This window comes from Gallus gallus, chromosome Z (genome assembly GCF_016699485.2).
Source record: "Gallus gallus isolate bGalGal1 chromosome Z, bGalGal1.mat.broiler.GRCg7b, whole genome shotgun sequence".
In the NCBI taxonomy this organism is placed as follows: Eukaryota; Metazoa; Chordata; class Aves; order Galliformes; family Phasianidae; genus Gallus; species Gallus gallus.
In genome coordinates, this window is record NC_052572.1 from 21,726,768 (window position 1) to 21,739,187 (window position 12,420).

Consider the following 12,420-nt stretch of genomic DNA (forward strand, 5'->3'; position numbering starts at 1 on the left):
GCATCCAAAACCTGACAATCAAAATGTATTTCAGGGGGAAAATTGCAGAAAATCGAGTATGTCTGTAGAATCAGAAAAATGTTGTACTTAACATGCTGTTATTCTGAAGTTTGGTTTTGTTTTGTTTTTCCTGATGGAAAAAAGAGCCGTATTTGGGAAGCTAGTAAGGAGTTTTGAGCTGCAAATGCATAATTGTGAGTTACTCTGACTTTTGATCAGGATTGTATCTGCTGTTAAGTTTTATAGTTTGCTTCCTATGGTGATACGGCAAACTGTTCTGTCGTGTCAGAAGTTTAAGGTGAATTCAGAATTGGAGGTGATGAGTGAAGTACGTTGTTGTATCATGCTTACCTGAGAGACAGCAGTATGGTCTGTGATGCCAGGTGACAGAAGAGTTGGGTATCCAGGATGTATGTCATTTTAGAAGAAAACAGTGCTTTCCAGTAGGTCTGTACTGCTGTCCCTTATTCAGGACTGGGATAATTTTAAGCCTTATTTCTAGTACAGTTTTGTTTTAGATATGCCCTATGCAGCCACATTTAATATCTTTCTCATTTTCTTTGTTCTACTTCTCTGTTCGTACAAAAGAAACAGCTTGGTTTTGTTTTCTTTTTTTTTGTTTTTTTTTTTTTGTTTTTTTGTTTGTTTGTTTGTTTTTACTTAGTATTTACTTTAACAACATTAGAAAATAATTAATTGAAAAAATGCTATGTGCCTCATACTATTATGGTAAAATAATCACAATAGATGGTAATTGAAAGGTATTTCTGATACGGAAAAGCTTTTTTTTTTTCTTTGCTGTTTTTTTCTTTCTAATACACAAAATAAACTTGCAAGCTAGGTCGCTCATACTCGAGCATAAGTTAGTGAGATTCTGCCCTATAGGGAATGTAGCTTTTTAATCCAGAAAGCACTGAAAACTCATTTTAAAAAACAACAACAACAGAATACCCAATATGTGCAATAATTAGAAGTTTCATTTGGTACTGTGAGGAGAAAAGACTACCGCCTCACTGAATTATACAGTAAAATAGACTTGTACCTACACAGTACAACCTCTTCAATGTTGCATGGCAGAGACAATGCTTGCATGGGTCATTCTCCTTCAGAATGCTTTAAAAAGGAGCTTATTCTTTAAATCTGTGTGTTGTGGCTTAATTTGACAATGAAAAATGAAGCAATAATTCTGCAGTTTGCTGTGTCACTGAAGAAGAACCGTGATTTTTTTTAATATATATACAATTCTGTAAGGGAAGAGATGGAATGAAAATCTCCCTTTTTTGCATTTTTCAATACGATTTAACCATACGTTTTCTTCTCAGTGGAAACACTTTGTGGTGTTTAATGAATTATCAGCAAAATCAATGTGTTCTGTGGAGTTTATCTTGATGGTAGGGAAAAGCTGGTAAAACCCAACATTTTTGTGCTGGTCTTCAGTTTCTATGCAGCCAGATTTTGGGGAGGGGAGGGGGTTTGAAGGAGGGACGATGACGCTTGTGGAAGTGTTCTTTTTCAGAATGGCAATATTATGGATGCAAAAAGCTGCGTTAAAAAGTTTTTAATTTGTATGAACTGCTGAATTGCATCTCTGGCCTTGTGGACATCTTTCCGTGCAGGCTGTGTTGTGGACACAGCCCTCACAGGCTTTATGGTTTTAGAATGAACCAATGGGACTGGACCCTCAGCGCCACAGTTTCCCCATGCTGGATGGGAGAGGCTGGTAACTACATCAAGTTTGAGCTTCCATTCCTATGATGGATGGTGGTGCAAAGAGCAGACTTCTTAGATTCTTTTTGAAGGAATGGAATGGAATTTATTGTTAGTGTTCAATGTAATACATAAGCCACATATTTTCATGAACAAAATATCAAAATTCCTGCCACTGTATTTTTATTTTGCTTTTAGAAATCCCTTAAGAATATTTGAATTTACACTGGAATGGAAATTAAAGAGAAATACTGTGATTCTGAATCTTTACACTATAGCTACTGAGGACTTACCGTGTTCAGAACGGCAAATAGTAGTTATTTACTGTTCAGGCTTGACTTATGTTAACAGAGAAAAAATGTATGTGTTTTTTAGGGCATATAAGTATCTGCTGCACCGTGGGCTCCTGCGTGGCTGCACAGGAGATCTGCTCTGCGTGGTGCCCGTGGGCTGCAGGAGACAGCCTGCTGCTCCGTGGGCCTCTCTGGGCTGCAGGGAGCTGCTGCTCTGTGCCAGGAGCACCTCCTGCGCTGACCGCGGTGCCTGCAGGGCTGCTTCATGTTTTCTCACTTTTCTCTCCCAGCTTCCTCTCACACAGTGCTTTCCCCTTTCTTAACCATGCCCTCCCAGAGACACAGCCACCATCGTTCATGGCTCAGCTCAAGGTGAAGCATGATTGTGTAGAAAAGTTAGTGATGTAATTCAGACTTCTTGTCACAGAGTAGTTTATTTTATGAATTTAAAAGAATGATATATGCCATACAGTGACTCTTTTCCCCCCTAGTGTGATAGCTGCCATATCTAAGGAAGCTCAAGCAAACATTTTTCTTTAAAATTTATTTCCACCTTTGGTTCCAGAGAACAGTACAAAGTAGATTGACCTTGAGGTTATGCTGAGAGATGCAGTTGTTGATTTATTACTCTGAAACAGCAAGGTCATGAGAAGGTCTGATGTGTATGAGGTAAGGAATCACTTGGCTCCAATTCTTACCCAATTTATTCATTTTTATCTAAAATGAGAAAAACCTGCTGTTTCATCTCTTAGAATAATCTCATTAGAATTCATGAGCACCTAACATAAAGCACATGTTCATCAAGGTATAATACATTAGTAGTTGGCTCTTGCCTCCAAAGGTAGACTCTCTGCTCCCAAGTTCTTGTTACGGCCTCACTGTTCTTTCAACTCTGTGAGCATTTATTTAAAATGACAAAACACACATTCTTCAGATATTTCCAACACACTCTCATTAGACCACATGATATTTCAAAGGGAGAGCTGTTTCAGTTGGGACTTAGGGTTTGTGAGGATTCTTGGAGAATTTGCAGCCCTTACTGTTTTGTCACACTGGAGGGATGCAGCAAGGTAGTTCCTGACTCTGTGATTTTTGGGTTGGCACTAACAGGAGTGCAGTTCTGCTTGCCACACAATGATGTCAACTCAGAGGGTCAAAGCTTTAGTTGTCTTGGTGATGTTATGGAGCTCATGGAGTAGGATAAGAGTAGGACACAACTGACTGATATCATAAAGATACAGAGTGAAGTATACTTTAAAAAGATCCCAGAAAAAAAAAAAAAATATATATATATATTTATATATCTGTGTTCTTGTATCAGTGTTTCAAACCCTTATATGGAATGTGGCAATTTAACCCGTGGTTTGTGTTACTTGATGATGATGTTCAGAAGAAAGGGCTTTATTCTAAGTCATGTAACCAAATAAAAGTAGCCCCCTTCTCCCATGTCTTCAACTCCAAAGTTTTACAGCACAAACTGTCTTGGAAGAATAGATGACAGAATTTTACAGGGCTTAGAAGAAACAGATAATTTGCTGTAGCTTTTTTCTTTTTTTTGTCGTTTCCTTATTCTTTTTTTTTTTTTTTTCCTTTGGCATGTGTAAGACAGATCTTAAGAGAACATGAAAAGTTCTTGTGACAGTTATTTCCTGTGGTAGTCTGAAAGCTGCTACTTTTCATCTGTGGGAGAGAGCTTGTCTGAATCATTTTAAATGCCATTTTGTCAATCTTCTCTCCCTGAGCTCTCATAAAGATTCTCCCAGAGCAGTTGAATGCCATTTTTATTAAATCTTCTGGCCTTTTGTATTGCATTTTGTATGTTGAATGTTGCATTTTAAAATTAATATTTAAGCTTTCTAAAAATTTTGAGGAGGTAAAAGGCAGCTATGAATTCAAGTTTGAAAATTACAGCTATTCTAGAGTTGTGCTGTAACACTGGAACATTGAGGTTGCAGACAGTCAAAGGTTTGTAGGTTTTATTCTAAACTCTGTTAGAAAACTTTCTAAAGTTTTCTGAGACCGCATAGTCATAGTAATGACCCGAATGAAAATTTCTGAGCAACTTTATTCCTTTCTAAAGCAGAGAATTAAAGAATACACAATTTTAAAGCTTAAAATGTGTATGGCCATTAATTTTGCTTGCCTTTGAGCCAGATTCAGCTTTCTCTTAACTGTTAAAGACAGTGTAATGAAGAACTAGTCTGACTGAGCATTTACCCTGGGTTGTGTTTGAAGGAGTGAAATTAGAATAAGAAATGGAGAATGGTGTTCTGTAGAAAACTTTTTTTTTAAGGTTTTCAAGTTAAAAAAAAAAAAACATTGAAAGTTTGCAGTACTTGGGAAAAATACATATATATATATGCCACACATAAATTAGAAGTTGGTGGAAGGGAGGGAATTGAACTCTGTTTAGAGGCTGAATGAAAATTAGTTGAGTACTCAACCCATGGCGTTAAGACATCTCCCCAGGACCTCAAGATGATTAAAATTTGAATAACAAATCCACATTGTATAACAGGAGGAGCTCTTGAAATGTACTTGGAAATGTGTCTTCCTAACTGTCATATGACAAGTTTTCAAGTACATGCAAGTTATTTGCTAGAATCATAAGTGTTGGAAAAGACCTCTAGGATCATGTAGTCAAACGACCACCCCAACTGTACCATGTCCCTAAGTGCTACATCTGTGCATTTCTTTAAAAGCTCCAGTGAAAGGACTCTACCACTTCCCTGAGCAGCATGTTCTAATATGCGACCACTCTGTATCAGAGGAGAAATTCTTCCTAATACCCAACCTGATACCCACATGTGCAACTTGAGGTTATTGCCTCTCATCCTATTCCTAGTTACCTGGGGGAAGAGACTGACCCCCACATGGCTACACCTTCCTTTCAGATAGCTCTGGAGAGCAGTATGGTCTTTCTTGAGCCTCCTCCAGAGTAAACAATCCTTGTTCCCTCAGCCAATTCTCATAAGACATGTGCTCCAGACCCTTCACAGCTTCATTACATTCTTTGGACATGCTCTGTGGCCTAAATGCATACAGCACTCAAGGTGCAGTCTTAACAGGGCTGAGAATGGATGGGACAGTCACTTCCCTTGTACTGCCTACAAAAGGATCCTGGCTTGTATCAGGAAGGGTGGCCTTCTTGGCCACCTGGGCACACTGCTGGCTCATGTTCAGCTGTTTGTTGGCCAACACCCTTAGATCCTTTTCTACCTTACAGTTTTCTAGCCATTCTGCCCTAGGCTTGTAGCATTGCTTAGAATTGTTGTGACCAAAATGCAGGACCTGGCGCTTGATCTTGTTGAACATCATACAGTTGTTCTCAGGCCATCAATCCAGCCTACCCAGATCACTCTGTAGGGCCTACCTACCCATCAGCATTTCCAGCTTGATGTCATCTGCAGACTTAATGAGGGTGCACGCAATCCTCTCATACACATCAACAGTGAAGATTTTAAACAGGGATGGCCCCAGTACTGACCCCTGGGAAATACCACTAGTGACTGATAACCAGCTGGATTTAACTCCATTCACCACTACTGGCTGGGCCCAGTCATCCAGTTTTTTACCTGGTGAAAGGCTTTGATAAGTCTAGGTAGACTACTTCCATGGCTTTTCCCTCATCCACCAGGTAGATCACCTGATTATAGAAGGTGGTCAGGTTGGTCAAGCAGGACTTGCCTTTGATGAACTTGTGCTGAATAGCATGTGCTTTGTGATCACACTCGATCATTTTGTCCATAACCTACCTCAATATATAAAGGACAGGCTGACAGTCCTGTGGATCCATGGATCCTCCTTCCAACCCTGCTTGCAGATGGATGTCATGTTGACATGTCTACAGTCATCTGGGACCTCCCCAGTTGACCAGGGCTGGTGGGAAGTGGCTTGTCAAACTACAATCATTAGTCACTGTGGAGTGTATACCTGTTGACCTTGTGGCTTTGCTTATTAGAGGGCGACGTATATATCAGTAATGATTGTAAATCTCGTGATGCTCAGTTGCCTCAATCTATGCATAGTCAGACTTGTATAATATGATTTCATAATTGGCTTCATCTGAGCTAATGGAAAAGGATTTTATCCTTAATTCAAGGTCTTTTTGTTGTCCAAAGTGAGGCTGTTGCCTGTATTTCCTGTTCTTGGAAATATGGAGAAAAATACTAAGTAAACCTACTTGTTATCCCCCCCCTCCTTTTTTTTTTTTTTTTTTGGTTTTGTTTTGTTTTGTTTTAAGTTTGAAATGGTAGGTGTATCAGTAGTTCACTTCTTCCAGAAGAGTTATTTAGATATTTCCACTTCTGTTACACCATTTGAGAAATCTTGCAGGCTCTCTGCAGCACAGTGACTGATTTCAGCTACTTCTTGTACAAGTTGCCAGAGAAACAATCCTGCAGCTACATTCTTGAGTTGGAAATTCTCATCCATGCTCTGTGCCAACACTGCAGCATTGTGTTGCATCTGCATCATTTTATCGCACCTTGATAAAAATAGTCGCAGAACTGAAACCAACACTGCAGGCATCAGCCTTCCTTATTACACAATTCCAGCAGACCACAGCACTACAAGCTGCAAGGAGTTGCTTATCTGCCTTGAAGCTTAAGAAATACTTCCAGACTCAAGGCTATAATTGTAGTAATGCAGAAGGAGGTGTGTATCAGAAGGACTGCTGTCCCTGAAGTACGCTTTTTAGGAGGCTTTCTTATTTCTGCCCTACACAACACAACTTGTTTTCGCTACTTTGTGAGCCGAATTACTTTGCAGTAAATATTGATGATCCCTTAGGGAAAGTATTTTTCTTTGGTATTAGCGTATTCTTGAATACTGTTGAAGTGATGGTTTCACAAATGTGAATTCTAGTCAGACTTCACAAATGAACAGAACATTTTGGAATACAGGAATGCAAGAAGCACGAGAGATTTACAGAAGAAAAAAAATAGAGAATAACCCAGGCAATCTCCTGTTTAAGTACAAAGCTTCTTAGTCCCTTTGTTTTTCGGATATCTTGTTGCTCCTTTTGTTTGTTTGTTACCATTTCAGAAGAGAAGTAAACATATAGGTTCATAGAGATAGTGCCTTGAATCTACAGAAAACTGAAGAACATCAGTGAAGTGCTGTATTCTGGACTCAACAGCCCTTTCTCTGCTGCCAGTTGTGGCAGGTTTGTCATCTTGATCTACAAGATATCGGTGGTTCGGGCAGAGATTTCGTATGTTCCTGATCTATAGTGCTATTCAGCAAAGTAGTTATTTGGTTTTAAACAGGGGAACAGTTCCTCTGCATGTTGGGGTGGAAGGGCAGTCATGGAATGACTGGGCACAAACTGTCAGGGCCCCCCAGGGACTCTTGTTCTCTGCTTAGAGGAGTTGTAGGTGGCCTCTTGTAAAAGTGCAGCATGATTCCCGAGCCTGAGCACTCTAAGGATGTGGTTGCACCTGCTGCTGGGATGCTGGTTTTCTAGAGGGTCTTGGGAGCTGATTCTGGGCTCAGGCATAGCGTTGGGAAGTAGGAGGTGTTGAGGTGCATAGTGCTGGACTGACACCAGCTTGAATGCGTCTGTCTCCTGAACCTAGCTTTCACACAGCTCTGTGTTTGTCATTAACGTGGTAGCTGTTCTTTCTGTGTGACAACATTGTCAGTATTAACGTCATACAGTGTTATAATGGGTGTATGTTGTGATGTCTGCCTTCGATCAATGTGAGTTTCTGGGCTTATGCCGCAGCAGTCAGGTGCTCATACCCACAGTGTGCTCTGAAGCAGACTGTCTGTTAGCTTTAGAGACTGTGGGAGGATATGATCTAGGCTTGCAGAATTCTTTCCTGGCAGTGAGAAACCTGCTGTTGTAGAGCAGTGGAATCTGCTTTTTCTGCATTTCAGGGCATGCTGCTAGGAGAGAGTGGCGAAGTTACCCTTGGGTTAGAAGAGATGAGGTGGTTGGCAGTTAAAAGTTCTAGCACAGTGACACTTTAACAGAGCAAAGCTGATAGGAGTTTAGAGCCTCAGAGCTATGTAGAAATAGTGTGGCTTACAGCTGCAACGTGCATACCTTGAGGAGTTATAAGAGGGATTGCTACATGAGGGGAAATAACATAATGTTTCTTGGCCAGGGACACACATTTGCAGTTTGATAGAGAAGTGAGCAGTGGCCAAAACTCGGCCTAAAACTTTCACTCAACTAAAAAATGTATGTGGGACTCTAAAGTACCACAGCAGCAGTTTTGTCATGTTTTAGGAGTTCATGGTCTCAGACTGCTGTATTTCTGCTGGGACATAAATGGGAAAGCGTGTGGTTGGGTTTGGGAAGGTAGTTAATGCTCTGTGACCTCCCACGCTGATTAAACCTGGAAGTATCTGTAAAAATTGCTGTAGTGCCTGGCATGAGGGGATGTTGATGTGCTGATATAGATTCATATGAACCAGAGCCAGTCTCTTTCATTATGAGCAATGAGGTTTGCTGTTCCTCTTTTACCTCTGTGCTGTGTCTTCTTTGCCAGGTGAACATGTAGGCTCTCAGAGCTTTGTGGTGAAGTCTTTCTTTGTACATGTGTACAATTGCATGAACAATGGTGTTGAAGAGAAGCAGAATAGAGAACATGGTATACATTTGTCTAGCTGGGGATAAAGATGGCATTAGATGTTGTAGCCAGGATGGCAAAATTTTTGACTAGGGCTAGTCGTGTGGCTAATGGTGCTTATGAAGGTAGAGTGGAATATGTTGGGATAATCCTTCATTGATATTAAGCATGATTTCTTCCTTTAAATTTTGCAGAATTTAAGTATTATGTATGACCAGTCCTCCTTTCTTCTTGCCGCAAATAATCAAATACAGAGTTGAAAGAGTATACTGATTTAAGAGAAACATAATTTTACATACGAGGTTCAAGCTCATTTAAATTAATGGTAATCCACGTCCAGGCATGTTTGGAGACAGTGAGAGGAGGGGCTGTCTGAATGGTAAGTTATGGTACGTTAATTTTGAGGTTGGCCTTCCCTCCCCCCCCCCCCCCATTGATAGCATATGAGGAATGTATATTTGCAATGATAAATGTTTTAAGTCTCTTTTGTATCAGAATATTGATTTTCCCATAAACGCTCTCTGCAGTTGCATGGATGGAATAATCAGATTGTCTGCTTTCAGTAAAAACAGGGGTATTAGTGATTTGAATTGTTATTTGAATGCTGAGGAGTTAATTCCCTCACTCCCACTATGAATAATAGAATTTTTCAGGATGCTGGAAGTATAAAAAGCTAGCACAGATTGTGCTGATTCTGCAGTCCTTGTTTTACATGTTTTTGACAGGGTGTTGGTAGTGATCGAGGTGCTGACTGCATTTTTGTGTTACGCAGTGTTGATGTGCCCTCTCAGTCCTACAAAGCTAAAACAAAATGTGCATGCCTGTCTTTGGACCAAGAGGCTGGAATTTTGTGATTTGACGTGTATACTTTTAATTCTCCGTAATATGCAGAGAACAGATATTTAAGACTGTTTCTTAACTTATCTGAGTCCCACTCAGCTAATGTTTGTAATGTCTTTGCTTGTAGGCAGGCGACGTAGAAATAATTCAATAGCTCTCAGTCTGTGCTGTGGTGAGCCCACTTCCCTGCTATTGTCTACTCCTTTGCTCTCCTTTTGTTCAATGCCTGTACATTTCATGCAAATATTTCTGGAAATGTCTTCACTGCAGTATGAAGAAGTAGGAAGGCATTATTATCTCTGCTTTGCAGATGGAGAACTGAAGCACAGAGATTAAATGACTAGCTAACACTGGATCTTAGATCCTGAGGCACCTTAGCCATAAGATTGTTTTTGTGTTTTGTCCTTCACTGGAGGCTTTTCTATCACACTTTGACAAGCATATATAACTAAAATCACATTATCCTCTGTTGTAGTTCTAGATGCTTTGTTCACATGTTGTGCCTTCTTTACATATAGTTAATTCTACCACTTTTTTTATGATGCTCTTTTTTGGTCAGCAGTAGTCCAGCTAATGCAATTGAATTTATCCAGCTGCAGCACCATCTGGGAAACAGGCTAGTTTAGTTGCTTAGAAATGTCACAGAGTATGAGCTACTGAGGCATGCCAGCAGTCATTTCAGCTGGTCAGATTCTTTGAGTCAAGGAACTGGGAAGATCTGAGTCTTTCTCATTTGGATATAGTCAGGATCGTGTGGGTATTTAGTAGTAGAGCTCAAAGGGCTGTTATGGATGAATGGGGCTACATCTGGCTGGCAGCAGGTCACCTATGGTGTTCCTGAGACTCAGTTCTAGGGCCTGTCGTGCTCTGCAGCAGGAGTGCACCCTCAGCAAGCTGATGACACTAAATGAGGAGGTGCTTTAGACTCCTTGGAAGGATGAGAGACCTTGCAGAGGGATCTGGATAGTTCAGAGCGTTGGGCAATCAGCAACAAAAAAAAAAAGGAAAATGTGGAGTGTTGCACCTGGGGTGGAATAATGCTGGGTACAGGCACAGGTGGGAGATGAGCAGCTGGGGAGTAGCTCAGCACTCCTGCTGATGTAAGGGGTGCTAGTGCCTGCAGCTCAGCACAAGCCAGTAGTGTGCCCTAGGAGCAAACCATATCTTGCGGTGCATTAGCACAGCACAGCCACATGCTCAAAACAGGCAATTCTCCCACTATATTTAGCCTTGGTGTGACCTCACCTTGAAGACTGTGTGAAGCTTTGGGCTCCTCAATGTAAAAAGGATGATAAAGTCCTTGAAAGTGTCCAGAGGGGGACAGTGCAGCTGGTGCAACAGGGCAGGAAGGCATGTGCTGTGAGGAGGGGCTGAGGGCACTGGGATTGCCCAGCCCAGAGAAGTGGGTGTCTTCAGTGCTCCCTGCAGCTCCCTGAGGAGGGAGGCAGAGGGAGGTGCCGGGCTCTGCTCCTGGGAACTGATGGCAGAGTGGGAATGGCAGCGTGGGAACTGACAGGGGAGTGTCAGGCTGGGCATCAGGAAACACTTCTGTGCAGTGGGGGTGGTCAGACACTGAAACAGGTTTCCTAGAGAGGTTGTTGATGCTCTCTGTGTCAGTGTTGAAGAGGTTTGGTCAATGTCCTCAGTGATACATACTAGCTTTTTGTTAGCCCTGTGATCAAACAGTTGGAGAAGGTGATCTTTTTATGTCCCTTATAACTGAACTGTTTTGTTCTATTTAGATTTAAACTGTGGAGCGTGTGCTGGAATGTAATTATTATTTGTTACTTAGCCCACTGAGTAGGAGAGCAGAAAGATGTGAAGATGTTACCAACTTACAGTGCTGTGTGCGCATTGCTTGAAATACCTAGAGTGATGTGTATAGGCAGTCCACATTATACTCTTTAAGCACAACGTTTCCCCTTTTAACTTTCTGAGTACCAGATTTCCAATTTGATGGCTTGCACTGCGTGTGGCACTCCATCTCACACCATTATAGTGACAGCAGATCCATCACGTATCATCACACCATCTGTAGCAGGAAGCCATAGGAGCGCGGGGGTGAGCTCCAGAAGTGCAGCTACTTTGTGTTGCCGTACTATGAAGCTCTGAATTCTTAGCACCTTATTTTTATTCACTTTGGTTTAAATCAGGATTTGGAACTAACTGGTGTGTTTAAAATACCTGAAATAAGCAGAATAGCCAAAGTCATGCTTAATTTCTTTGCTCTGACAGAGACCTGTAATTGATCTGATAGATCTGCCATCTATTTTGTGCTGATATTGGCTAATTAGTTCACAGCGTTCAGTATGTAAGTATTAAACCTGATGAAGTTTTGTCTCACTGAAGACAGCATTTGTACTGAATAGCTGCTTTCAATTTCAGTATCACTGGCATCAGACTACTATGGCTTCGTCTGACAGGCGTGAATGCCTCACTGTGCTGACTGCCATTAACCTCACCCCCAAAAGATACTTAAGAAATGGGAGAAGTTACAGCTCATGACAGCAACTGTTCCAAACACATCAGGGTTGAATGCTATCAAACGTGAACTGTGCTGGATTTCTTTCCCTAGTTCATTTGACTTTTATACAGAGAGTTCCTTAGATCTGTTGTTAGGAGTGGTGAGCAGGGCAGTGGGGTGGCCAGTGGTGGAGCTGAGCGCACAAAAACGCTCATTTAAAATAAGGAGCAGCCTTCCCCTTGCAGGGGTATGTTGTTTGGGATTCTCCAAACTAAAGTGCTGCAGTGGCAAAGCAAAATGCTCCATTTTTTTTAACTGTTCTTCCCTTTGAAGAGAGTGGGCTTTGGGTTTTAATTTGTGTATTGTTAGAAGTTATGAACACAAAAAAGATGCAAAAGATTTTACAATTTAACAGGTTGTTTTTTTTTTTTTTTTTAAATTGATATCTTTGAAACTTCACTTTTAAACAGTATCTTACCTGGTTTTAAAAGGAAATACCTGATATTAATATTTTATGTTTGAAAGATTGAGAAAG

General features: G+C 41.0%; 1 protein-coding gene across 19 annotated transcripts in view; it reads left to right on the forward strand.

Annotated features, from left to right (window-relative positions):
- MAST4 (microtubule associated serine/threonine kinase family member 4) overlaps nucleotides 1–12,420 on the forward strand; it is a 288,003-nt gene that overhangs the window by 160,970 nt on the left and 114,613 nt on the right. The gene's annotated exons all lie outside the window — the stretch shown is intronic.